Source organism: Plasmopara halstedii (genome assembly GCF_900000015.1).
Source record: "Plasmopara halstedii genome assembly, contig: Scaffold_322, whole genome shotgun sequence".
Classification (NCBI taxonomy): Eukaryota; Oomycota; class Peronosporomycetes; order Peronosporales; family Peronosporaceae; genus Plasmopara; species Plasmopara halstedii.
The window spans coordinates 1,641,634-1,641,882 of NW_020187243.1; positions in this window are offsets into that span (position 1 = coordinate 1,641,634).

The following is a 249-nucleotide window of genomic DNA, read 5'->3' on the forward strand; positions in this document are numbered from 1 at the left end:
AAATTTTATTAAATCGAGTTCCCGACCTAAACGCTTTTTTCTTTCCCTCTTCCTTTTTCATCTGCATATTCTTTCTGCGGGTCTTGGCTTCCAGCCATCGCATCACGAACGTGTCTTGGCTGGTAGTCAAGAAGTCATCGACTTCTTTGCGAGTGGTGAGGGGGCTGACATCAGCTAGCCGCTCAGTTATTTCCCCCACCAAGCCCTGAGCCATGGGATGGCGGCGTCAGTGGGACGCGAGGGTGAATC